This window comes from Myxine glutinosa, chromosome 7 (assembly GCF_964187855.1).
Source record: "Myxine glutinosa chromosome 7, kmMyxGlut1.1, whole genome shotgun sequence".
Lineage (NCBI taxonomy): Eukaryota > Metazoa > Chordata > Myxini > Myxiniformes > Myxinidae > Myxine > Myxine glutinosa.
Genome location: NC_136267.1, coordinates 188,304,930 through 188,332,257, shown reverse-complemented (window position 1 = coordinate 188,332,257; position 27,328 = coordinate 188,304,930). Strand labels below are relative to the sequence as shown.

Sequence of the window (27,328 nt, the reverse complement as noted above, 5' to 3'; positions counted from 1 at the left end):
CAAGATCAGGCCTATCGGTGGGATACAAGATCAGGCCTATCGGTGGGATACAAGATCAGGCCTATCGGTGGGATACAAGATCAGGCCTATCGGTGGGATACAAGATCAGGCCTATCGGTGGGATACAAGATCAGGCCTATCGGTGGGATACAAGATCAGGCCTATCGGTGGGATACAAGATCAGGCCTATCGGTGGGATACAAGATCAGGCCTATCGGTGGGATACAAGATCAGGCCTATCGGTGGGATACAAGATCAGGCCTATCGGTGGGATACAAGATCAGGCCTATCGGTGGGATACAAGATCAGGCCTATCGGTGGGATACAAGATCAGGCCTATCGGTGGGATACAAGATCAGGCCTATCGGTGGGATACAAGATCAGGCCTATCGGTGGGATACAAGATCAGGCCCATCAGTGGGATACAAAATCAGGCCCATCGGTAGGATACAAGATCAGGCCTATCGGTGGGATACAAGATCAGGCCTATCGGTGGGATACAAGATCAGGCCTATAATTGGGATACAAGATCAGGCCTATCGGTGGGATACAAGATCAGGCCTATCGGTGGGATAAAGATCAGGCCTATCGGTAGGATACAAGATCAGGCCTATCGGTGGGATACAAGATCAGGCCTATCGGTGGGATACAAAATCAGGCCTATTATTGGGATACAAGATCAGGCCTATCAGTGGGATACAAAACCTAAAGTGTTCAGTCTCGCGGAGGTGTGTGCTCGATTGATCGCTATCCTAGTTTATGTCGTGTTAAAAAAAAAAGAAAGTATATTTATGAGGCAGGAATAACAATGTCCAGGATTGCTGGTTTCTTATAAACAGGTGAAAATCGATGTGACTATTACATGGTGCCCTTTTTGCGGAAGTAATCTTTAGTAATGTCAAGTGGAAATGGATATTTAATTCATCCCCAATGTCGGTGTTTTCTTAAAATGTTAAAAAAGGACATTGGGAACGACTCCGATTAGGAATGATCATTCGGAAAGTACTTCGTCGTTTTTGGGGTCAATGAAATAACTTAGGATTTTCTACCTTCAACAGAATAAACCAGATTGATGTTAATTCATCATTTTGTGTACATCACGTGACTTGAGGGTTACGTTACATTTCTAGAAGCAAGGTTGTGCCTCTGATGTAGGTAGTGCACTCTCAACCCCTACAGGTTAGAGCGAGGATTTTGAATTTGCCAGGGTGCAGGTAATAACTTGTCTCCTATTTCCCCCAAAAAACCACACTGTGATCTTTAAGGTGCACCAACTAATGCAAGGAGGTGGGGCACGGTGTATCGTCCATCAGAAGAACGGTACACACATTGAAGCATCACCTTTCATGCAAAACATCAGGATGGCAGAATGTATGTAGTTGGCTGGAAATTCCGAGCCACGCTAGACATCCCAGATGCTACTCTACACACCTGGAGACTATCACTAGACATCTCAGATGCTACTCTGCACACCTGGAGACTATCGCTAGACATCTCAGATGCTACTCTACATACCTGAAGACTATCGCTAGACATCTCAGATGCTACTCTACACACCTGGAGACTATCGCTAGACATCTCAGATGCTACTCTACACACCTGGAGACTATCGCTAGACATCTCAGATGCTACTCTACACACCTGGAGACTATCGCTAGACATCTCAGATGCTACTCTACACACCTGAAGACTATCGCTAGACATCTCAGATGCTACTCTACACACCTGGAGACTATCGCTAGACATCTCAGATGCTACTCTACACACCTGGACACTATCGCCAGACATCTCAGATGCTGCTCTACACACCTGGAGACTTCCGCTAGACATCTCAGATGCTACTCTACACACCTGGAGACTTTCGCTAGACATCTCAGATGCTACTCTACACACCTGGAGACTATCGCTAGACATCTCAGATGCTACTCTACACACTTGGAGACTATCGCGAGACATCTCAGATGCTACTCTACACACCTGGAGACTATCGCTAGACATCTCAGATGCTACTCTACACACCTGGAGATTATCATGCCAGCCATGCTGTTAATTACTAATGAATCTGGAGTTGTATGACCCAAAAACCGAATGAAAGTTTTCAAATGTAATGACAAATTGGGGTTTTCTCCAGGTAATATGATGGGTGACACATCTTCATCCTCTCATTAACCGTGCTCTGTAAGCATTAGTGGTGCTTAGCAGGGAATACACTGCGTGATTTGCCAATCAAGGTTACTGTCAAAAAATAGCCGATTTGTTTAAAAAGCACCTGGGTTCTTTCATGCCCATCAGCTAATGCCAAGAGGTGAGACGGCTGCTGGAATCACGTCCTCATTTAAGGACAGAATACTATCTGACGGAATGCCGTACCTGTGTAGTACAAAGACGATGGTTTATAGTTGTGGACGGTGAATGAAGTCCAGACTAGTAAACTCAAACACAAGAATACCAACTCTGAGCTACAGGTATCCTGTTGGTCTTGAGCTATCCTGTTGGTCCTGAGCTATCCTGTTGGTCCTGAGCTATCCTGTTGGTCCTGAGCTATCCTGTTGGTCCTGAAGTGCCATCTCTCTTTGCGGTTCTGCCCGATGGCAGGTGTACGTGCTGCCCAATCAATCTCATGACGATGATTACACTGGGCAGTAGGCTGGGCAGTAGGGCAGTAGGCCTGCTCTGACTGGTAGTCAGAGCATGAATTTGCAATTTGGCTACATGACATATGTTTTGTGAAACCATTAGTTAGGCCATGGGTTCCTAATCAGTGGGCCATGGCCCACTGGTGGGCCACAGCACGTTTTCCAGGTGGGCCACAGAGACTGCCCAATATTTGCCCAAATAATATAATCTTTTCACGTACAAGGCCTAAAACAAGAGTTCAATTCTGTGTGTTGTTGGTAGCCAGTGGTAGCCACCCACTATTCCCTGCATATTTTTTTTAGTCTTGTTTTTTTATATTTTTCCTTTTTTTTTTTTTTTTTCCAGAAACCCTTCTGAAATGACAAAACGAGGATATGATGAGTAATACATAAAGTTTGGATTCACATCCTTACATGATCGTGGAGAATTAAAGGGACAATGCGTCCTGTGCCAGAAAGTTCTCGGAAATCAATCTCTGCGGCCATCGATGTTGAAGCTCCATTTGGAGAAGATTCATCCACATCATCAACATAAGGATGTGGACTTCTTCAAGCGAATGGAAGAGAACGTGAAGCGCCAGCGCTTGGATCAAAGTGGAACATTATTTCAGCAAAACAAGCGTCTTACGGAGGCTTCTTATGCCGTCAGACTCCTCATTGCGCAACAGAAGAAACCTCGCACAGTCGGAGAGACTCTGATCAAGCCATGTGCTCTGAAGATGGCTAGGATTCTGCTTGGAGAAGAAGCTGAAAAAAAGTTCAACAAAACTCCTCTGTCAAATAATATGGTTCAAAGGAGGATTGCTGACTTGTCTCATAACATAAAATAACAGGTGATTGCTGAAATCAAAGATGCTGCATTTGGACTGTTCTCAATTCAGTTGGATGAATCCACAGATGTTTCATCCTGTTCCCAGCTTGTTGCCTTCGTTCGGTATGTGAAGGGTGATTCCATCAAGGAAGAATTCTTATTCTGCCGTTCTCTCGAAAGAAATACCAGAGCTGCGGATGTGATGGAAAAAGTAACAGAGTTCTTTGACCATGAGGAACTGAACTGGCACAATCTCTGTGGAGTGTGCACCGATGGCGCCCCAGCTATGCTAGGAGCAAAAAGTGGCTTCCAAGCGCTTGTTCGAAATCTATCTCCAGGCATCATTTCTGTACATTGTCTGATTCATCGGCAAGCTCTTGCTTCAAAAACCCTTCCGTCTCATCTTCAGGATGTTCTTGAACAAGTCGTCAAAATTGTGAACTACATGAAAAGCAGTGCTTTGAATTCCCGACTGTTCAAGCAATTGTGCACAGAAATGGATTGAGAGCATAAGAACCTGCTTCACTACACCAAGGTGCGTTGGCTATCAAAAGGAAATGTTGTGGTACGAGTGTTTGAACTCCGAGAAGAGATGCAGAGTTTCTTACAGATGCAAGAAAAGCACAAACTTGAAGCTTCCTTCCATGAAAAGCTGTGGGTCTTTTGCCTCGCATACCTTGTGGATATTTTTGATCAACTGAGCAGACTGAATCTAAAGCTGCAAGGAAAGGGAACAACTGTCATTCAGTTCATTGACACTCTCAGTGCATTTATACAGAAGCTTGAAAACTGGAAACGAAAGGCTGAGGAAGGGAACTTTACCATGTTCGAATCTCTTTCAGAAGTCACTATTAATGAGCCGTTGGATCCTGGCATTGCAAAGGATGTTGACACACCTCAGCTGTCTCCGAGAATAATTTCTGCAGTACTTTCCAGAAATTGGGAGAGAAGGACTGGTGCTCATGGGGAATCCTTTTCTTGTTAAAGTCAGTGACGTCCAGGATGACCTGCAAGATGAACTGATTGAATTTCAAAATGATTCTGGATGCAGAGATGTCTTTGAAGCTTCCTCTATCTCTGAGTTTTGGCCAAAAATGATGGGAAGCTACTACACCCCAACATTGCAAAGGAATGCCTTTGGAAACTCCTGCCCTTTGCAACAACTTATCTTTGTGAATCAGGCTTCTCAACGTTGGTGCAGCTGAAGACAAAGGCTCGGAACCGCCTTGAATGTGAGGCAGATCTTAGATGTGTGCTTTCTACAACAGAACCTAGGATTTGGAAACTGGTGCAGAAAATTCAGGAGAACATCTCTCATTAAAGTAGCTTTAGGTTAAACTGGTTTGACTTTTTTTTCAATTGGCAGATACTGCAATGTTTTGTGTTAAAACCCACAAGCAAAGCACCCTGGAGATGAGTTTTCAAATATTTTTTATTTTCCTGGTTATTATTGCAATGTGTTAATAGAGTTTCATTTCTTAATTTAAAATAAATATTTGTTTTTTATGGAAAAGCCTTGAAGTCTGAAGTGTTCATTTGCCTTTTCAATTGATTTTCTTGATGTTCTGTTCTAAAAATTTCTTGCAAGACCCTTTGTCACAAATAAATTTGCTTTACTTCGCTCGTATTAATTCATTTCACAAATAAATTGTTCAAATGAGAAATATTGTTCCATGAAATACTCTAAATTGAATTAAGTTGTGTTTCTTATTGACACTTTGGTTTCAAAAAATTGCTATGATCCCCACTGGGCCATGACATGTCAGGTCAAAAGCCAGTTGCTCCACATAGTGAAAAAAGTTGGGAAACACTGAGTTAGGCCATATAACCCACATTTCTTGCAAGGTCAAATTGCAAAATTTTGATAATTTGCCTGCGGTCATTTAACGCCATCTTTTCAAAGTTTCTTTTTTCCCCTTCCGTGCTTATCAAAACGTTGGTGCGTTTTTTCCTTAATTAAAATTTTAAATTCGTTTTCACATTTCCCGGTACTATACAACACACTCAGGTGACAACTTTATTGCTACCACACGTCATCATGACTAATCAAATTTGCCATTACTAGGAGACGACACAATTTCAACTGGAGAGGTCATCAAACACCTGCCTTACCCCCGCAACCTTGAGAAACAAGGACATGGGCGGGGTCAGCGACTGACAAATTTGATTGGTTGTGACGTCAAATGCCGTGATATTTTGTCCAGGTGCAGTTAAACGGAAGGGGTTTTCAAAGTGTCAAGAACGCAAATTGTGTTGTACATTGTTCAAGTATCTAATTCAATTGAAATAAAAGAAAGATTTTAAAGGTTGGAGAAAAATTATTTTTGGAAGTTTTTTTTTTGGGGGGGGATACAGAATCGAGGCTCATGTAAGAGCTAGCACATTGAACATGAAAACATGCACAGACACATAAAACATGCAATGAAGGGAGCGGGAGACAAGAGGGGGAGAGAGGGCAGCACACAAGCACAACAACAGAAGAAAACAGGGACATCGGGAGATCTGTGGAAAGGAGAGGGCTGGGGAAGGAGGGAGGGGTACACGGTATAAAGCAAATGAACACTACAAGGAATTTCAGGAAAGAAGTTGGGGATTGAAAGGCGGATTTGAGGTGAATTAACGGGGGTAGAAAAGATCAAGGTTTTGGATGGGGAAGATAAGAGATGGTGGTGAACAGCTGTTTTAAAGACCTGGAGGGAGGAGTGGGATTGAAGAGAGTGAGGGAGTTTGTTCCAGAGGCGGGAGAAAAGAGGAATGAAAGAGTGAAGGTGAGCAGGAAAAACAATCTGGGAAAAGTCCCTGAAGTGAGGGCATGGATCTGAGAAAGAAGGGGAAAGGGTTGAATGAGTATGGTGAAAACTTGAGTTGGAAAGGTGAGTATCGGCTGGAGAGGTAGAAGAAAAAGAAGATAGAGGGGGCGGGACGAGACAACAAGCACATGGTCGTGGGTGGGGAGTGGTCGTGGGCGGGGAGTGGTCGTGGGCGGGGACCGAGAGGAGAGGAGATAATAAAGGATATTTTTTTTGTTGGTTTTTGTATTTAAAACGTTAGAGAAAGGGTAAGATATTCGTGGAAGATAGGGGGAGAAAAGAAATCAAAGAAACAAGCAAATACAGTGAAGGAAAGAACTTAAATTTACAAAATACCGACGGGGTGGGGGGGGGGGGGGGGGAGCCTAGAGAGACCAAGCCGTGCACGCAGTACGACACAGAAAACAATTAATTACACACACGCTTGCATGAATTACAAACCAACACTAACGAGAAACACACAGCAACACATACACAATAAAATAACGGGTTTTTTTGGTTTTTTTAATACAGAATCGAGGCTCGTGAAAGAGCTAACATTTATCACAAAAAAAAAAAAACAGACAGAAAAAAAAAAAGAGGGAGCGGTAGACAAGATGGGGAGAGAAGGGGAAGCACACAAACACAACATTTGAGAGCAGGGACATCGGGAGATGTGTGGGAGGGTGAGGACTTGGGGGGAGGAGGCGTGGGAAGGGGGAGGGGGTGGGAGAAGTATAAAACACAAGGACACAAAGGACTTCCAGGAAAGAAGTCGGTATTTCAAAAAAGTGGGTTTGGGGTGAAATTAGCGGGGGTAGTAAAGATCAAGGTTTTGGATGGGGGAAGATAAGAGATGGTGGTGAACAGCTGTTTTAAAGACCTGGAGGGAGGAGTGGAATTGAAGAGAGTGAGGGAGTTTGTTCCAGAGGTGGGATAAAAAGGGAATGAAGGAGTGAAGGTGAGCAGAGAGTCTTGATTTTGGCAGTTTAACCATAAGAGGGTTGCAGGCCGATCTTGTGCGACCTGCAGGAATATTTGGGGGACAGAGCCCGGAGAGAGCTGGGGGAGCAAGGCCGGAGAGGAGTCGGGAGAAGACGGAAAAACCACCAACCTGCCTCCGGTGAGTAAGTGAAAGGCCCTCGGAGATAGCTTCATCGCGGGAGATTCCAATGATTCTGAATGCTTTGGTTTCAACAGCGTGAAGACGAGCTAGATGTGAGGCAGGAGCACCAGCCCAGAGGGGAGAGCAGTACTCCATTGAGCTGCAGATGAAAGCCTTGTATGTGGTGAGGAGCTCAGGTGTGCCAAGGAAGGACTTCGCACGACGGAAGATGCCCACACTGGCTTTGGAGGCCAGCTTGGAAATGTGGTTTTCCCAGGAAAGATCATGGCAGATAGTGAGACCCAAAAGCTTGAGTGACAGAACTTCTTGGAGAGGATTATTCAGAAAGTGGATGGGAGGGTTGTCCAGTCGGTCTTTTCGGAGAGACATCGTAGGAGTGTGAGATTTGTCAGGATTGAAAGACATGTTCCACTTGTCTGCCCAGTCTGTGATTTTGTCCAGGTCTGCATAGAGTGAGGAGGCTGCAGACTGCCGATCTGAGGGATGAGGAATTGAGCGGCAGAGAGTGGAGTCATCAGCAAAGAGATAGAGAGGATTTTCAAGAGAGTCGGAGAGATCATTGATGAAGACCAGAAAAAGCACAGGGCCCACAACACTACCTTGGGGAACTCCAGCCAGAACAGGAGGAGGATATGAGAGAAACCCATTCAGGGCCACAAGTTGACTGTGACTAGAGAGGAAGTCCGCCAGCCATGTGTGGAGATTTCCATGGATACCAAAGGAGGAGAGTTTGGTAAGCAGAGCAGGGTGCCAGACCGTATCGAAGGCACGTGATATTTCAAGTGAGACAGCTCTAATTTCCTGTTTGGCATTGAGGACCTCCATCCATTGTTGAGACAGCAGAAGCAGCTTGTCCAGAGTAGAGTGACCTTGTCTGAAACCAAATTGATGATCAGAGATCAAGCCATTGGAGAAGAGGAAAGATTTCATATCCGAAGCAATGATGGATTCCATGACTGCTGATAATTGGGAGAAGGCTGATTGGTCTGTAGTTGCAAGGATCTGTTTTTGCACCTTTTTTGTGTAAAGCGGTCATGTTAGCTGATTTCCAAGCAGACGGCAGGTGACCTTGAGCAAAAGAGAGGGTGAAGAGAACAGAGAGAGGGAGTGAAAGAGCGGAAGAACAGGATTTTAGGACCCGTGGGCTGATGCTGTCAGGTCCAGTTGCAGAATCAGAGTCGAGGGTTGAGAGAAACGTTTCCACCTTGTCAGGGGGAAAGGACACAGAGTCCAGGAACAGCTGGGTACGACTGGGTACGGTGGGTACAGAGAGGGATGGGTTTGGGACACAATATTTAGAGGCAAACACAGAGTTGAGGCATTCAGCTTTTTCATGTGCGGAGTCAGCTGTGTAGCCATTTGAGGTAAGGGAGGAAATGGAGGGGGAACAAACACCAGAAACAGATTTGACCAGACGCCACCAGGATTTGGAAGAGGGAGACAGATAAGAGAGTTCGGTCTTGAGAACGGAGAGATATTGTGTCAACATGTCAACATGTCAACTTTCCTACCCCTAACCGTGGTCACATTTTGGACCTTGTCTGCTCTACTGGACTAATTTTGCACCATCTCTCTGGCTCCGACCTCACTCTCTCTGACCACCTAGCCATCACTCTGACCATCAACATCCCCACCCCAGCACCAAGGCATTATCGCACTATCAACTTCCGTAAGCTAAACGCTCTTTCACCTACCTCATTCTCATCGACCCTCTCTGAAAAAATGTCCACTTCTCCCTTCGTTGACCTCCACACCCCTTCTGACCTCACTGACTACTACAACCACACTCTCTCCTCCTGCCTTGTCCAACTTGCGCCTATAAAAACCAAAACAGTTTCTTTCACCCATTCTGCTCCCTGGTTTACCCCTGAACTCCGCCTGATGAAAACTCGTGCTCGCCAACTTGAAAGACTCCGCAATAAAACAGGTCTCACAGTTCACTCCCAGGCCTACAAGGACCACATACAACACTATAAAGATGCCCTCTCCCGTGCCCGCTCCGCCTACTACTCTCAAATTATCCACTCTGGCTCCGGAAACCCAAAAGCACTCTTCTCTACAATAAACAAACTCCTCAACCCCCTGAACACCACCACCCAGTCATTCACAATAGACAACTGCATCTCCTTCCTTTCATTCTTCCAACGCAAAATTGAAAACATCTACAACAGCTTGACCACCGCCGCACCCGCACCCCCTCAAACCACCTGCCCCCCCTTATCCTGCCATCCCCTGTCTCAATTCTCCCCAGTCTCCCCTACTGACCTCTCTGAACTCATCGGAATGAAAACTGCCACCTGCACTCTTGACCCCATCCCCTCCAGCTTTGTCAAGGCCTCCCTTCCTGCTCTCTCTCCACTTATCATTGCAACAATAAACTCCTCCCTGTCTACAGGCATCGTCCCACCATCCCTCAAAATTGCTGCTGTTACCCCCATTCTGAAAAAACCTGGACTAAACCCTGACACCCTAAATAACTTCAGACCCATCTCCAACCTACCCTTTCTGTCAAAGGTTTTGGAACGCGCTGTAGCCACTCAACTCAAACATCACCTCTCTGCCAATAACCTGTATGAAACATTCCAATCCGGGTTCCGCTCCAACCACAGTACTGCAACTGCTCTCCTCAAAATCACCAACGACCTTCTCCTCTCCTCTGACGCTGGCAACCTCAACATTCTCATCCTCCTCGACCTCAGCGCTGCCTTTGACACCATCGATCACACCATCCTCCTCACCCGACTTGAAACCACCTTTAACATTACCGGCACTGCCCTCTCTTGGATTAAATCACACCTCTCTGACAGACGTCAGTTCATCTCCATCAATAACTGCAAATCCCCCACTGCTCCCCTCCCCCAAGGTGTCCCCCAAGGTTCAGTTCTTGGCCCCCTCCTCTTCATCCTTTACCTGTCCCCACTTAATCCGCCGTCATGGTCTCCAATTCCACTGCTTCGCCGATGACATCCAGCTTTTCATCTCCACCAAGTCCATCTCCACCGCCACCCACTCTATCCTGACAAACTGCATCACTGAAATAAAATCCTGGCTTCAAATCAACTTCCTCAAACTTAACTGTGATAAATCTGAAATAATCATTATTGGCCCAAAAACGCTCACCAAGTCCACCCATAACTTTGCCCTCAACATCGACGGTTTCCCAGTATCCACCTCCCCTCACATCCGGAATCTTGGCATCATCTTTGACCAAACCCTCTCCTTCGACAAATACACTAAACAGATCACAAAGACAGCCTTCTTTCACCTGAAAAACATCGCCCGTCTCCGTCCATCCCTCTCCTCCGTGGCTGCTGAAACCCTCATCCACGCCTTCATCACTTCCCGTCTGGACTACTGCAATAGCCTCCTTTATGGTTCACCCTCAACAATCACCAATAAACTCCAATACATTCAGAACTCCGCTGCCCGTCTACTCACCCATTCCCGGACCCGTGACCACATCACCCCTGTCCTTTACAAGCTTCACTGGCTCCCCATCTCCCAGAGAATCCAGTACAAAATCCTCCTCTTGACCTACAAAGCCCTCCATAACCTGGCCCCATCCTACCTGGCTGACCTCCTCTCCAGATACACTCCCACCCGCAACCTCCGCTCTGCTGGTACCAACCTCCTGACCCCCCCCCCCCCCCCCCATCCGGACCAAATTTAGATCCTGGGGGGACAGGGCCTTCTCCATCGCTGCTCCCACCCTCTGGAACTCGCTACCTCACACCATCAAAGACTCCTCCTCACTCACCACATTCAAAACATCACTCAAGACCCACCTGTTCAACACTGCATTCAACATTTAACCCACAGCATCTAACCCCTGACTATCTCCTCTCCTTCTCCCTCCTTTGTGCTTTGAATATTTCCCTATTGATTCTTCTTTTTTTGCAATTGTTTTTATGTTTTGCTATGCATTATATTTTGCACTCTGTCAAAGCGTCTTTGGGCTTCCTGAAAAGCGCTATATAAAATAAATGCATTATTATTATTATTATTATTGTTTCCTGGCTCTCCTGAGGGTGGACACACACTTGTTTCGGGCTTTGTGAAAGGAAATGAGATTTCCTTCAGTTGGATTTGCTTTCCAGGAGACGAAGGCAAGTTGTTTCTTGGCAATAGCCTCACCACAAGATTCCGTGTACCATGGATGGGAGGAAGGGTATGACAACTGAAGACGAGATGGGATAAATCTGTGCATGAGAGAGAGCAATTTACTTTGGAAGAATTCCCAGGATGAGTTGTTGTCAGAGGCGGTCGAGATGGGAGACCAGTCCAGATGATTGATGGCTGCTTGAAGACCGTGCCAGATGGCCTGAGTGAAATGCCAGACTCGTCGACGCTGAGGAGGCTCTCTGAGAATGGTCAGAGAGATGTCCACTTTAACAAGCACATGATCAGATGAGCCGATTGGAGCAGAAAAAGAGCAGCAGACGTTTTCAGGGAAGTTAGTCATAACCAAGTCCAGAAGAGAAGATGCTCTGTTGACTGAGATCCGGGTCAGGAAATTGACAGATTGTGTCAGTCCCAGTGAGTCGCAGAAGTGCTTTGCTGAGGAGCCATGGCTGGTGAGAGAGGTACCCACACCCAGCCAACTGGCATGGTGACAATTGAAATCACCACATATGAGGAAGAGAGAGTTGGGATGAGTGGATAGAAGTTGGTCCATATTATCAGACAGCGAGATGTAGATGGAGTCATCACTGCTTGGTGGACGGTACAACACACATATGAACAAAAGGTGGGAGCGAAGGTGAAGCCGTAGCCAGAGGTATTCCTGGGGGTGAGGTGGAGAGAGGGCAGTGCAGGGCGAGTGAGGAAGAGAGTTTTTGATAAAGATAGCAACCCCACCTCCAGGACGAGGCTCAGGTCTATCATACCGGAGGAGGGAGTAACCCGGGAGAGATACTAAGGAATCAGAGACATCATGAAGGAGGAAAGTTTCTGTTAAGCAGATCACGTCTGGTTTGTCAGGAGCAACCTGTATGGAGAGATCTGTCAAGTTTGAGCGAAGGCCCTGGATGTTTGAGGTCCATACCGTTTATGAAGAGGAAGGGGGTGCATCGGATACAGAACAGTTGGGGGGAGGGGTAGGGTAAGATGTGGAAGAGGAGGAAGAGGTAGGGAGAGCTGTTGAAGGTGTGTCAGAGATTTCAGAATAGCTCGGAGAAAGGGAAGGATGGGGCGGACAAAAGGTTTGATGGTGATTGGTTGAGGCACAGTGAGGTGTTATTTGAGGAGGGGGCAGAGCGAGGCAGAAGGTTGGGGGAGATGGAAGTGAGAGTTGGAAGGGGGAAGAAGCGCGGAGGACGCTTTGAGGAGGAGGGGTGAGAGAGGGGAAATGGAGAAGAAATGAGGGTGGGGAGATTTGAAGGGGAGGGGATAGAGGGGAGTTTAGGAGGGTAGGGACAAGGGGGGGGGGGTTTAGGAGGGAAGGGGCAAGGGGGGAGATTTGAAAGGGATGAGTGATGGGGAGGATTTGGAGGGGAGGAGCAAGAGGGGAAGATTTGAAAGAGATGGGTGATGGGGAAGATTTGGAGGGGAGGGGCAAGGGGGAGATTTGGAGGGGAGGGGTGACGGGGAAGTTTTGGAGGGGAGGGGTGATGGGGAAGATTAGGAGGGGAGGGGTGAGATTGGATTTTAGAAAGTGTACGATTAATGGGAAACGAACTTTTATTGCAAAATGAGTTTCTTGTGACCTTCGAGTCAAAAATACGTTTGAGGATGCTGGAGGGGGGATGGAGTGCAGGTGAGTTTAGGGAATGTAGGAAAGAGGAACTGGAAGAGATGGAATTTTTTTGTGGAATGAATAGATTTGGTGAGCAAGTCAAAAACACCCTTTTAAAGAAGAAGAAGAAGAAAAAGGTATTATGATATATGACAGAATACAGTACTTCAGGGGAAAGTTTAAACATTTTTAAATTTAACAGTGAAAACTATCTGGGGAAATGGAGGTGAAACACGTGATCGAAGAACGAACGAACGAATAAGAACAACGAATAAACGAATAAGAACAACGAATAAGAATAAAGAAGGAAATATTATTGTTATTATTATTTTTTTGAGTTGAGATTTTAAACAAGGACGTATGGGGTGAAAAGACTGGGAAAAACTGAGAGAACGAAAGTAATTGGAGCACAATCGACGGACCGCTGAGAGAAAAACAAAGCCTCAAGGTAGGACACTGTAGCCTACAAGGCCTCAAAAGATGCGACACGAATTAACTGACGATTTTCTATGCAGGTATGAAAGATTAACACCGAGAATCGAGCCTGTTGTTGGGCTAGCGGCTAGGGTGCCAGCTTAGGATCCTAGGATCCTGGGTTCGAATCCCGGTCGATCGCTGAATTAACGCCATGGGGGTTGACTCAGCCTGTCATCCTTCCTAGGTCGGCAAATTGAGTACCAGTTCACTGGTATTTCCCTGCTTGTCGTAAAAGGCGACAAAAAGGGTTGGCGGCAGGAAGGGCATCCGGCCGTAGAACATTGCTTCAAAAAGGGGACCAACAAAAACAACAACAACCACTGTGCCCGAAAAAGGCCAACCCCCGCTTTGCGGGGAAAAATGGCCTCTTAAGGTGGGGTTTTTTTTTTTTAATCTTCCTAAGGACACTATAGGTACACACCATACACACCGAAAGATAAATACAGTTTCGACAAAAACACAATTGTGAACACTTACTTTACTTTGAAAGCGTGAGAGCCTGGACACCTTCGAAAAGACGTGACACGCCGACAAAGATCTCGCGAGATCTCGAGTCGATCTCGAGATCTCGAGTGGAAATCTCGAGTGAAAATTTAACAAAGACGCAAATGGGAAAATAATTCAACTTTGATGACGTGGAGAGCTCGAAGTCGCTTCCTCGCTAGAGGAAGCGGAAGTGATGAAGTGATTTACCGCCGTTGATGCAGCGTCTTTTACACACCTTCGTTTTATATTAGTTATTGGCGCCTGTTGTTTGTTTTATTTATGTCGTTTATAAAACAGCAAGTTTAATGTTTGGAATGATATTCAATTTTGGTTGACTGCCAGACAAGTAGACAGAGAAAAAAATTACCTTTGTGGCGGGCACAAGGTTCAATAATTCCACGCACCAGTGGGTGGCGCGAGCGTCCAGGTGGGGAACTGAAATGCATGCCCCGCCTTTCGGCCACGCCCGGGGGCAAGGCGTGGCCTCGGGACATATATGCAGGCTCTAAGTTCGAGCCCGCCCAGTGCTGAAGTGCGAGCTCTTAATAAAGACTTGTTTGTATTCACGCGTTGTGGCCTACCTCTCTGGCAATCGAGTCGTGTGTGCACAGCACCACACTGGTGACCCCGATTGGTTCAGCCGTTGCTGACCCCCGAACGCGCCATGGCTACCAACGCAGTCGCAATCAAACTCCCAGAGCTTTGGGAAGCGCAAGCCGACGTTTGGTTTGTGCAAGCCGAAGCTCAATTCCAACTCCGGGGCATCACGGCGGACGAGACCCGGTACTACCACGTGGTCGCCGCCCTCGAGCCCGGCACTGCCGCCCACGTCATGTCCATCCTTCGGCGCCCGCTGGGCGAACACAAGTACGAGGCGCTCAAACGTCTTATCCTCACCACGTTCGGGCTCACAGAGGTCGAACGTGCCGACCGCCTCCTGGACCTTCCCGCCCTCGGCGACACACGACCATCCGTCCGGATGGATTTCATGCTGTCCCTGCTTGGAGACCAGCGCCCGGATTTCTTGTTCTGTGCACTTTTCCGCCGCCAGCTACCGATACAGGTGCGCCTCGCGCTGGCCGGTTCCAACATCACGGAACCCCGCGCCCTGGCCGGAGAGGCCTACAAGTTTTTCGCGGCCTGCGACACGCGGTCAGTTTACGGTGCTGCCGTAGTGGATCCCGGTGCAGAGGCTACAGCGCCCCCGGCTTCCCTCGTGGCCGCTGCTGCGCCCCGCCCACTACCGCCGCCTCCACCACCACCACCGGCACGGCCGACGCGGCCGCCACCACCGCAAGTCTGGTGCTACTACCATGCCAGGTTCGGCCGCAAGGCTAAAACGTGCCGCCCGCCGTGTTCTTTTGACGGGTCGGGAAACGACCGGGCCGGCGCTCACTTGCGGCCCTGAGCGTTGGCCATTCCGGCAGCCTCCTGTTCATCACGGACACCTTGTCCGGGCGCCGTTTTCTTTGCGACACGGGAGCGCAGGTAAGCGTCCTCCCTGCCTCCGCTTCCGACAAGCAAGCCGCGGGCCGGGGCCCCGCTTTTCTTGCCGCCAACGGTGCACCCATCCGCACATTCGGGAAGCGTTGCCTCTCACTGCGGTTCGGAGGGCAGCGCTTTCAATGGTCTTTCGTTACCGCCAGCGTGCCAATGGCCCTGCTCGGCGCGGACTTCCTATGTGCGCATGGGCTGTTGGTCGACGTTAAGCGCAGACGTCTCGTCCAGGCCGAAACCTTCAGCTCGCTCGCTTGTTCGCTGAGCGGCTCGTTGAGCGGCTCACCGAGAGGCTTGCCAAGCGGCTTGCTGAAAGGTTCCGTCCCGGCGAGGTTAGTCTGCACGCTTCCGGCAGCGGACGAGTTTACCCGCCTCCTCGCCAGTTTCCTGGCCCTCACGCGGCCCACCTTCTCAGCGGTGGCCATCAAGCACGGGGTGGAGCACCATATCCCCACGGTTGGGCCGCCGGTCTACGCCCGGGCACGCCGACTCGACCCCACGAAGCTCGCCGTGGCGAAAGCGGAGTTCGCCACGCTGGAACGGCTGGGTATCGTACGGCGCTCCAACAGCGCTTTGGCCTCTCCTCTGCACATTGTGCCGAAGCCCGGCGGAGGATGGCAGCCGTCTGGTGACTACCGCCGGCTCAATGATGCCACCACCCCCGACCGCTACCCGGTCCCGCATATCCAGGACTTTTCCGCCCGGTTGGCAAACACGACCGTGTTCTCCAAGGTGGACCTCATCCGGGGCTACCACCAGGTCCCCGTCGAACCGGACGATGTCCCAAAGACGGCCGTCATCACCCCTTTCGGCCTCTTTGAGTTCCTGCGAATGCCTTTTGGGTTGAAGAATGCGGCCCAGGCGTTCCAACGGCTCATGGACAGCGTCTTGCGTGACTTACCTTTCATCTATGTCTACCTGGACGACATCCTAGTCACAGGCGCGTCCCGGGAGGAGCATCTGCTCCACCTCCGCACGCTTTTCGAATGCCTGGGCCAGCATGGCCTGATCATCAACCCCGCAAAGTGCCGTTTCGGCGTCGCCGCCATCGACTTCTTGGGGCACCGCATCACCAGGCATGGGGCCGTCCCTTTACCGGCCAAGGTGGAGGCGGTCAGGGATTTCCCGTGCCCCCGCACGATCAAGGGGCTCCAGGAGCTTCTTTTTTTTTTTTTTTTTTTGGTTGTTTGTTTGTTTGTTTGTATACTGAATCGAGGCTCGTGAAAGAGCTAACATTTATTTCACAAACAAACAAACAAAACAAACCAGACAAACAAAATATACAAAAAGAGGGAGCGGAAGACAAGATGGGGAGAGAAGGGGAAGCACACAACCACAACATTTGAGAGCAGGGAGAAGTGTGGGAGGGAGAGGGCTTGGGGGCAGGAGCCGTGGGAGGGGGAGGGGGGGGGGGGAGAGGTATAAAACATAAGGGGACCGAAATTAGCGGGGGTAGAAAAGATCAAGGTTTTGGATGGGGGAGGATAAGAGATGGTGGTCAACAGCTGTTTTAAAGACCTGGAGGGTGGAGTGGGATTGAAGAGAGTGAGGGAGTTTGTTCCAGAGGCGGGAGAAAAGAGGAATGAAGGAGTGAAGTTGAGCAGAAAGTCTTGATTTTGGCAGTTTAACCATAAGAGGGTTGCAGGCAGATCTTGTGCGACCTGTAGGAATATTTGGGGGACAGAGCCCAGAGAGGGCTGGGGGGGCAAGGCCAGAGAGGAGACGGTAGAAGACGGAAAGACCACCAACCTGCCTGCGGTGAGTGAGTGAAAGGCCCTTGGAGTTAGCTTCATCGCGGGAGATTCCAATGATTCTGAACGCTTTGGTTTCAACAGCGTGAAGACGGGCTAGGTGTGAGGCAGGAGCACCAGACCAGAGGGGAGAGCAGTATTCCATAGAGCTGCGGATGAAAGCCTTGTATGTGGTGAGGAGCTCAGGTGTGCCAAGGAAGGACTTCGCACGACGGAGGATGCCCAGTCGGCGACTGGCTTTGGAGGCCAGATTTGAAATGTGGTTTTCCCAGGAAAGATCATGGCAAATAGTGAGACCCAAAAGCTTGAGTGACAGAACTTCTTGGAGAGGATTATTCAGAAAGTGGATGGGAGGGTTTTCCAGTCGGTCTTTTCGGAGAGACATCGTAAGAGTGTGAGATTTATCAGGATTGAAAGACATGTTCCATTTGTTTGCCAAGTCTGTGATTTTGTCCAGGTCTGCAGAGAGTGAGGAGGCTGCAGACTGCCGATCTGAGGGATGAGGAATGAAGCGACAGAGAGTAGAGTCGTCAGCAAAGAGATAGAGAGGATTTTCAAGAGAGTCAGAGAGATCATTGATGAAGACCAGAAAAAGCACAGGGCCCAGAACACTACCTTGGGGAACTCCGAACAGGAAGAGGAGATGAGAGAAACCCATTCAGGGCCACACGTTGACTACGACCAGAGAGGAAGTCCACCAGCCATGCGTGGAGATTTCCATGGATACCAAAGGAGGAGAGTTTGGTGAGCAGAGCAGGGTGCCAGACCGTATCGAAGGCACGTGAAATGTCAAGGGAGACAGCTCTAATTTCCTGTTTGGCGTTGAGGACCTCCATCCATTGTTGAGAAAGCAGAAGCAGCATGTCCAGAGTAGAGTGACCAGGTCTGAAACCAAATTGATGATCAGAGATCAAGTCATTGGAGAAGAGGAAAGATTTCATATCTGAAGCAATGATAGTAAGGGCATTTTATGAGATATTTCACAAATCTGTTAACTAAATTGTTACCAAAAAATTTCTTCACCAATATGTTTGTAAAGGTGTGTAATAACATGTGTTAAAATGTTGAAGTTCAACTCCCGTGGGAAACCCAGAAAAAAAGCTGTTGAATTCGGGTACCGAAAAATTATTTTCGAGAATTTTTATTTTTTTAAATCTGCCCTTAAGTAACTTATGAGGGGTCAAATAAGGGTTTTTCATGATTCTGAGTTGATTGTTAACATTTATATTTTCACTTTTACATTTACACACAAAGTAGCTTTTATTTCACATACATATATAATACTCAAGAGTTATTTCTCATTCACAATGTCAGAAGTTTCAACAGTCATTGTCTGTCTTCTTCAGACTCAACAACATCATGACTGCAGTTTCTGCATTTAATGCCATTACAGACTCCACAGGCCGAGATGCACGTGACCCCATTCTTCTTGCAGCTGCATCGCCGGTTGCTGCAATCTCCATGACAATTACAGCTCGTGAACTGCAATAGCTCCTCAGGAGCCGTGGGGTCCAGTGTTGGAACTGGCTCATACCCATGCACACCTATTGTCCATCCATAGTCACTGGGGTTCAGAGACATGCTCTGTAGAAGGATCCAATCCCGGGTCTGCAGGTAGGCACGGAGTGAATGTTGTGCAGCTGCACCCTCTGTTGGAGGTAGAGTCTCTGGTTTGATCACTCCTGCCGCTGCCTTCCTTGAGAACATGTTGTACCGAATTTGTACTGATGATGGCCTGCAGCGGCAAAGATGTGAAGCATCTTGGTAACAATGCAGGACAGATGCCCATTGTGGTCTGCAAGTCGCTCGGTTCTGATAAAGACCTTGATCACATCTACCATGTGGTGGTACTCCACCCAGAGTGCAGGTGTTCTTCCTCCTTTTGCGAGTCGTTTGAAGGTTTCTTCAAACCTTTGCTCAAACACTGGCACTACTGGGTCTGAGTGTCTGGCTCCCATCTTCCCATCAGCCACCTTCTCCATGAAGGTCTTCATGTCACCATGCTCCTCCTCAGTGAAGGCAAGTTTCATGATGTGTTGATAGATGGCTGCATCGATGAGGAGGTGAACACGGATTGCCTTGTCAAAACACTCTCCATCCATGATGTGGTTGGCTGTCGTACTTCCAGGATAGATCAACTGGATCACATCTAGTAGTCCAGAATCTTCCATGATGTTACCCATTGATCCAAGATAAGACTTCAGCAGGTGAAAACCACCCAACCTTGGAATGACGGGTAGATTTGCCTGCTTTATTATATTCACAGCCTTCAGCCAAATCGGAAGATCAAAGGTCACTATAGCGACCCCAGCGCGCCGTATGCACTCTTTCAGAGTGGTGAAGATGGTGTTGAGGTCATTCGGGTCTCCTTCAATAACTGGGAGGAACTCGATCTGTGTGCTCTGCTTTGCATCATTAGCATGGATTCTCTTCATCCAGCCATTCCAGTTGGAGTGTGGGAACTCAGGATCGTTGGCTTTGATCACCCACCCCGCTGCCCAGAGTGTGTCACCTGGAGTGAGGAGTGGCTGATCATGAGCCAGGGAGGAGGAAAGCTCAGCGAGGGGGAGAAACATGATCGCGTTCGTTCCTATCTGTTTCCTGTTCGTAAATGGAATAATCTTTACTTCAGTTCCTCTCAGGATCTTAGCTTTGTCGAGTGCCTTCAACTTCACCCGGGGGAAAGCTGCTGTTGTCTGTGGATCTGGCAAAGGTGGTGCCGGAGAGGTGACTTCGATCCAACCCATTGAGTGAAAGGGAGTGTTTCCGTCAATAGAGACAATGTTTAAATCTATATTGTCTCCAACAAACTGAGTGACTGCATTGTTTGTTTCCCCAACCTCCATAAAGACCACCTGATCATTACTTGACAATTCACTTTCACTGGCTGGCACTTTGGCTGTCATCACTGATTGATCCTCAAGCGCAGCATCAACCGCAACCTCATCATTGATCTGTTCATCGGTTTCCTCCACAATGGTGTCAAGAGTGCCAGAAGTATCTGGAACATCATCTCCACTCCTACTATTAAGGAAGCAGTATTTGTAGTTTTGTGTCTCCATGTAAGACTCAGTGTATCCCAGCCGGTGGAACTTGTTGAGCATCCATTTTGACCCAAATCTATGATCAAGTTGTATGGCAAGCCCCATTTGGTGTGGCAATAATCCAGACCGAGGTCGACAGGCCTTAATAAAATTCTGCCCCCAAATGGCAACTCTTTCGTCTGTCTTGACAATCGGTCTCAAGAACATCTGAAGGCTTGCAGGAACAAGTGTCAGCTGACTATCGATGTCAGTCATACTGTGTGTGGTGGGGTATGACTTTGGACCTAAATCAATCAAGGCAATATCATTGGATATGAACTTGAGTGCCGTCTTTATGATCTGAGTCTTCTCATCTCCATGGTCAAGATTAGCATGATGCTCTCGCAGAATATTGTCGGTGCCATCTTTGAGACAGAGTACATCTGCCCTTCTTTCCTGTGTTGTGAAATACAAGGTGTCTTCGTATTTCTCTAGAAGTTTTATCTTTAGCCAATGCTTTGAATAAGAAAGGCTCTTCTCTGGTGACTGATCAAACTCCTGCAGCTTTTCATGGACTTGGTCCATGTTCATTACCCCATGCTCTAATTCTGAGTCTAACCATTCGCAGAATTCAATAAAAACTGCCTCTCGCTCCTCATCAATACTCCTCTGTCCTCTCTTCCTTTTTCCTTCCTCATCAGTCTTGGACAAACTGTCACCTCTCGCAAACATAAGTTTGCATCGCAAATGGTACAGTGTTTCTTCTGCTACCAAGTCGTTGATCCCTTCCAGGCGTCCGGTGACTTCAGTGCCCCAGTCATCCCCGCGACTCCGTGCTGTCTTCAGCAAGCTTGCCTTCAGTGTATCTGCAGTCAAATTATCTGGCACTCTGTATTTCTTTCTAGCTTGTGCTGGATTATTTTTGTAGAGCTGGGCTGGTTGGTTGCAAAGAATGCATACATCCTTATACAGGAGGTCAACTGACTGTGATCTTCTAGAACTGCAGCCAGTTGATGAACTGAACTCACAAGTAGTGCGTCTTCTCTTCAACTTTGATGACTCTTTCTCTGCCTTTGATGCTTGAGCTGACTTCTTGGTGGTTGCAACAAAGTTGTTGTACAGATCATTTTTACACTTCTGGTGGTACCTCAGTTTTCCTTCCTTTTGAGCCTCCTTCATACGTTCCACAACAGTAACATTTTCGACAGTTTCTGCTTGTTTCAATAAAGTTGAGTATAACTTTGGAGTTGCCTGTATGAGCCTTTCAGCTGGTGTATCCGAGCGTGCACAGATGAAGCAATTGAGCACAGGTGGAGTAACGTCTTCATCCATATTGCTAGACTCCATGTCCTGCAAAGTAGAAAATGAGATATATTTAGAAATTATTTTTCCACAAAGGAGTGTCTGTGGTGAAATATAAATGTTAACAATCAACTCAGAATCATGAAAAACCCTTATTTGACCCCTCATAAGTTACTTAAGGGCCGATTAAAAAAAATAAAAATTCTCGAAAATAATTTTTCGGTACCCAAATTCAACAGCTTTTTTCTGGGTTTCCCACGGGAGTTGACCTTCAACATTTTAACACATGTTATTACACACCTTTACAAACATATTGGTGAAGAAATTTTTTGGTAACAATTTAGTTAACAGATTTTCATATGTTTCCCTTACTATGATGGATTCCATGACTTTGCTGATAATTGGGAGAAGGCTGATTGGTCTGTAGTTGCTGGGATCTGTTTTTGCACCTTTTTTGTGCAAAGCGGTGATGTTGGCTGATTTCCAAGCAGATGGCAGATGACCTTGAGCAAAAGAGAGGGTGAAGAGAACAGAGAGAGGGAGTGAAAGAGCGGAAGAACATGATTTTAGGACCCGTGGGCTGATGCCGTCAGGACCAGTTGCAGAATCAGAGTCGAGGGTTGACAGAAACTTTCCACCTTGTCAGGAGGAAAGGACACATAGTCCAGGAGCAGCTGGGTACGACTGGGTATGGTGGGTACAGAGAGGGATGGGTTTGGGACACAAGATTTAGAGGCATACACAGAGTTGAGGCATTCAGCTTTTTCACGTGCGGAGTCAGCCGTTAAGCCGTTTGAGGTGAGGGAGGGGATGGAGGGGGAACAAACACCAGAAACAGATTTGACCAGACGCCACCAGGATTTGGAAGAGGGAGACAGATAAGAGAGTTCGGTCTTGAGAACGGTGAGATATTGTTTCCTGGCTCTCCTGAGGGTGGACACACACTTGTTTCGGGCTTTGTGAAAGGAAATGAGATTTCCTTCCGTTGGATGGGCATGGTAAATGCCAGCCAGCGGGCACTGCCAGACAGCGGGCACGATGGGGCGAGGCCGTCCGAGGGAGACGTCGCACAGGAGGGCCGCGCCCGCGACGTCAAACGGCACCTCGGTGACGCGGAGGCCCGTGATGGCGGTCCGCAAGGCCTGGACGCCGGGGTCGGCGGTCTGGTCCTCCGACATCCGGGCATAGTCGATCCCGAGGTGGACCGCGTGCGCGACGGACCGGGAAAGGCAATCCGCCACCGGGTTGGCTTTACCCGCGACGTGACGGATGTCCGTCGTGGACTCGGACATGGCAGAGAGGTGACGCTGCTGCCGTGCCGACCATGGCTCGGCGACCTTGGCCATCACGAACACAAGGGGCTTGTGGTCGACGAAAGCCGTGAACGGGCGGCCCTCGAGCAGATGGCGGAAGTGTCGGACCGCCAGGTGGAGCCCGAGCAGCTCGCGGTCGAAGGTGCTGTAGCGGCGTTCGTGCGGGAGAAGCTGCCGGCTAAAAAACGCCAGCGGCTGCCAAGCACCATGCACCCACTGCTCGTGCACCGCGCCCACCGCGTCGTCCGACGCGTCGGTGGTGAGGGCGATCGGTGCATCGGGCGCTGGGTGCGCCAGCATGGTGGCGTTGGCCAGGGCCAGCTTTGCAAATTTATCCCCGACTCCACGGCTCCTTGGTCCGCGGCGCAACAGCGCTCCACCCTGCAGGAGACCGCCCGGAGGTTCGCCCTGGTGCCGACGGCACACCACGGTTGCCCGTCCTCCCACGTCGCCCCGGAGCTTCACACGGCGGAGTACGTCTTCGTCCGGCACGACGCCCACCGGGCACCGCTACGGCGCCCGTACGACGGGCCCTTCCGCGTGCTGGAGACCGGGGACAAATATTTCACCGTCGACATCGGCGGTGCCCCGGAGTGTATCTCCTTGGACCGCCTCAAGCCGGCCCACCTCGATCTGGACCACCCCCCGCAAGCAGCTCTGCCTCCGCGTCGAGGCCACCCCCCGGCGGTCAGACCCCCAGCACCCCCCACCACCGCCGTCCCGCTACCCCCCAGCCCTGCACGCATCACCAGGGGGCGTTTCGGCCGGGTCATCCGGCTTCCCCGCAAGCTCACCCTTCAGGTGCGCGGGAATTCTGGGGGGGCGCGTGTGGCGGGCACAAGGGACAATAATTCCACGCACCAGTGGGTGGCTCGAGCGTCCAGGCGGGGAACTGAAATGCATGCCCCGCCTTTCGGCCGATCGGCCACGCCCGGGGGCAAGGCGTGGCCTCGGGACATATATGCGGGCTCTAAGCTCGAGCCCGCCCAGTGCTGAAGTGCGAGCTGTTAATAAAGACTTGTTTGTATTCACGCATTGTGGCCTACCTCTCTGGCAATCGAGTCGTGTGTGCACAGCACCACACCTTACTCCTCTCTGCGCATGTGCGATCAGGACGAATTTAGAGCCACAGGATTGTAGAATAGCAGGTTCCTTTCCGATTCATGTTCAAAATACAACATTAAATGACATCAAGTTGTTCCTCGATCATAAACTGATGAGAGACAGACAAAGTGACCCAATTGCTTAACGCCGCGTTTCACTTCACGTGTTCGAGGGTAATGTTTGTTTGTCCATTGAAAAGCATCGCACGAGATTCCTTATTCTCGAAGAATGACGAGAAAATGATAAATATTTCATAAAAAATCAATATACCAATTTGGTTTGTAAACCTTCAATTACCTGGTTACCATTTGTTATCAAATTTCGAGGTGCACATTTAGTCCGTTTTGCCTTGGTATGATACTGTGGGCAGTGTGATTTTTCTAGCGCTGCCAAAACATCAATTGTTCTGATGCGTGACATCATTCTTATTTTTTATTCATGTGTTTCATTGGAGGCCCATCTGCTGCCTGCATGCCTCGGTAAGCAACTATAATAGCACAAAGAACAGGCCCAGGATGACGGCACAAAGCAGGGTCAACAAAACATTGCTGGAAAGTCAGCAGAAGAGAAGAAAGAATTAATTCAAGTGCTAAGTGAGGAATTGTTCAAATTAATTACCTCTACCTGCTAGGTGGATAAAGGAACAATAATGTTATATAATCTGAAACCACATTTGAAATAAAGCTTTTCTAAGTGACAATAATATTATTTTTTTATTTTTTTTTTTTTTTTTTTTAATACAAGATCGAGGCTCGTGAAAGAGCTAAAGCAGTGCTGACAATAATTGATGTATTCTATAAACGGATATTAAACTAGAACGGCACTCACAAGGTAGAGCGCACTTCCGCCAGGTTGAACAGGTTACGTTTTGTATCCCACTGATAGGTCGGATCTGCATTCGGACTTGAACCGAAATCAAATCACCTTGTTCTCGTCACCTGCCCCACTCATCCACCACGTTTTGTCATAACTCGTCCACAACTTCTTGAGATATCGTGCTATTTATAGTTTTTAGCCCGATCTCTGAATGGTGAAGAATCGACTAATGAATCCCAGTATCCAGATCCGGATCTTCACCGAAATGGAATCCATTCTTCCTTGTCAAACACCCAACCTGAACACCAACTGTCGTCCCAATCTGTGCGTGACTTTTTGAGATATCGTGCTCACAAACAAACATACAAACAGGGGTGAACACGTACACAACTTCCGTGCACCTTCGGTGTTGGAGGTAAAAAAAAAAAATCTCAAAATCTCAAAACAAAATGATAAATAATTTATTTCTGGAGCAAAGTTTCTCATCAAAGGCAATGATCACTTCTAGTCGATTAACAAAAATTCCATTGGTTTGATCGAGTGTGTTTTGCGTCCCCAATAGGTGTGTGCAATTCTGATCATTCCAGCAGGCCCGATCACTGCGTCGCAGACTATGCTCTCCTGTAAATGCGGATATAAATGCACCTGCACCACCTGTGTGAGGGTTTTGTACATTACAGATTCCACAATGGTCTTTATACCTTTGTCTTGGCTGTATAAAAGCAGGGTCGTGCAGTGGCATATCAGGCAGATTTCCATCTATGATGGTCGAAGAGTCATTTTTCCTTCTTCAAAGATGGCGAGGATGGCCAAGCAGGTGTGCATGGGCGTTTGCAAGCCTCACACAAACCCAGGTATCAACTGCCCTGTTCTGTTTTGATAAACTGTTCTTCCTTCTGAGACGCTTTTGCTGCTCATCCTCCAATCACACGTCTTCAGAACTAGTGACTCCATTATGAATTAAAGGCCACCAGTTGCTCCTGTCTTATGCATTATCTTCCAAATCATTTTAATCAATCGTGTATTTATTTACTTTGTAACATTCAGAGCACATCTGTATCATTGGTGTGAAAGGCCTATCCACATGTTTTCTGCTTGAAATTTGCCACACAATATGGCTTTTAGATTATGATGTGTGTCCAGTCTGACAGCATTTTGTTAGGTCCCATTAGTTGTAGAGGATTGTCCTCAAGCAATGCTGAGGAAACAGTTCTGGCATTTTAACAGGAGCACCCACGTTACACACCCATACAGAATCAAAGGTTAGACCAAATTGTGTATTAGTCATCATGAATGTGCCATGTATCCACTGTTGTGTTGTACAGCGGAATTCCTCTCGAGGAAATGACGCGCTCTGTGCCATGACAAAGGTAGGGCCATACTTGACGCCGCTGATACCCAGAGTACCCAAGGAAGTGACGGAACTTCCCCCAAGCTCAGTGGATGTTTGTTTTTCATCCACCAGTCCTGTGTTGTCTCATGTACGTCTGTATGTCCATGTGTGTATGGCAGATCCACCATATACCTTAGATCCTTTTTAAAAGTTTGGAATCTAAATGCAATGGAGGGATAGTATTGTTACATTTGTAGGGGGTAGTGATACCATAGACCAGGTAGAGTGTATAGATTAGTGTGCTCCGACTGTCACGAAGAAGAAGAAGAACCACCTCAATGTACTATAAGTAGGGATCCGGTAGACCGTGTGTCGTGTAAGTGTACCTTCGTCCCCATTATGAGGAGTGGGGTATGTTAATTACTTTAGGGGTTATGTTACTATATTCCCTGTATGTCGTGTCCTCTGTAATCTATACCTTTGTTCCTTATGACAACGCACTGGATACTTGCCGAAATTGCCCATTAAACTACCCCTAATGATTAAAAACTAACCGGAAATAATGCATGAAGCACTAGTGCTAATTACCCCGACTTTGGAAGCACACGGGATGAAAGATCTGTGAGGCCACGCCCCGAGGAGCTGTGATTGGGCGGGGTTTGATGGACAGAAAGGACGGGTAAGATGGAACTCGCTGATGGGGTCGGGACAGAGATGTGTTGAGATGACGTCAGAGTCCGAGGAACAAAAGACTGTGTTCCCGACATTTTGTCCTTCTTTTTCTCTTATGCGTAGGGAGTTCAGAACGCTCTGACCGGCATTTTCCCGTTCTGGAGACGAGAGCGAAGGGTCGTTGTTGCCGCTCTTGCCCCTTCTGATATGGACGCCATCACAAGCGGCCGTGTTGGGACATCTTGCTGGTGGTCCTGCAGAGGCACAGTCGCGGCCCAGGAACCGCGGTTTTCCGTGCAGAGGACGGGTGGACGAGCACGGTGTAGAAGAGCGGGCTGCACGCGGCCTGTTCGATTCACGCGTAAGGCCTGTTTTTCACGAGTGGGCGCGGCCTAGTGAACTAGGGCGTACTGAGGTTTAGCAACGTGGGAGCGAGCAGATTTCCCGCCAACACCAGA

At 48.3% G+C, this 27,328-nt stretch overlaps 1 protein-coding gene across 1 annotated transcript in view; it reads right to left on the bottom strand.

Annotated features, from left to right (window-relative positions):
- LOC137431903 (mitogen-activated protein kinase kinase kinase 13-like) overlaps positions 1-27,328 on the bottom strand; it is a 439,979-nt gene that overhangs the window by 291,367 nt on the left and 121,284 nt on the right. The gene's annotated exons all lie outside the window — the stretch shown is intronic.